At 34.2% G+C, this 1297-nt stretch overlaps 1 pseudogene; it reads right to left on the reverse strand.

The window, feature by feature from the left end:
- Positions 1-955: 955 nt before the first annotated feature.
- On the reverse strand, positions 956-1066 carry LOC118036725 (small nucleolar RNA R71; annotated as a pseudogene).
- Positions 1067-1297: the final 231 nt, after the last annotated feature.

A 1297-nucleotide genomic window follows, 5' to 3' on the forward strand; every position in this document is an offset into this window, starting at 1 on the left:
TCTTGCCTTGTTCATTCGCATCAGAAATCTGTTTATATTATATAATATATCTCTTTAATATTTTCATAAACTCAGTATATAGGCTGGAAACCTGTGACCCGATCTTTTAGATCATTCTCAGGTATAACAACGCCACGTACTGAGTATTATTATTATTACTCTTAGTATTACTATTATTATTGTTGTTATTGTTGTTGTTGTTATCGTGTTATTATTTATAATTTATACAATTAACCTCCCTGTGGTTCGACCCCGGTCTTGCCGGGTTATTTATTACTTCGACACTCCTGCACTTGGGAGAAGACATCAATCTTTTGGTCGTGTCAAGTTTTTGGCGCCGTTGCCGGGGAAGGTAAGTATTGTATAAATTATATATTTCTTTTATTTTCTTTTGTTTTTACTTTTATTTGTTTTTCTAATTTTTGTTCTTTTTCTTTTCTTTTCTTTGCACTTGCATGAGAGTTTGGACACGTACATTAAGTGGTAGACTTTCTAGGAAATCCTCATTTTCTTTAGAAAACATGGCCGAAGAAGATAACCAGTCAATTCATAATGAGAATAATGAGAATAATGAGAATAATGAGAATAATGAGAATAATCGTGCGAGAACACTTAAAGATCACATGAATCCAATAAGAACAAGTGCACCATCATGTATTGTTTTTCCTCCTGATGCGTCTCATTTTAATTTTAAGCCAGGTATTATTCAACTTTTACCCACTTTTCATGGCTTAGAATTGGAAAATCCATACTTGCATTTAAGAGAATTTGAAGAAGTTTGTAACACCTATAATGACTTAAATTGTAGCATGAACACCATCAGATTAAAGCTTTTTCCTTTTTCATTAAAAGATAAAGCTAAAACATGGCTACAAAATATTAGGTCAGGATCCATTCGTGCTTGGGATGAAATGCAACAACAGTTTTTAAAGAAGTTTTTCCCTTCTCATAGAACAAACTCTTTCAAAAGACAAATCACCACTTTCACTCAAAAACCAGGAGAAACATTTTACAAGTGTTGGGATAGATATAAAGACTTGCTTAACACCTGTCCTCATCATGGTTTTGAAAGATGGAGATTGGTTTCACAATTTTATGAAGGGTTAACACCTAAAGATAGGCAAATGGTGGAATTGATGTGCAATGGAACTTTTGAAGATAAAGACCCTGATGAAGCAATGGAGTACCTAGACTTGTTAGCTGAAAATGCTCAAAATTGGGACACCACAGGCACGTGTGAGGCACCAGGTAAAACTCAACCTCATACATCTAATGGAGGCATGTACAACCTTAGGGA

This window comes from Populus alba, chromosome 5 (genome assembly GCF_005239225.2).
Source record: "Populus alba chromosome 5, ASM523922v2, whole genome shotgun sequence".
Classification (NCBI taxonomy): Eukaryota; Viridiplantae; Streptophyta; class Magnoliopsida; order Malpighiales; family Salicaceae; genus Populus; species Populus alba.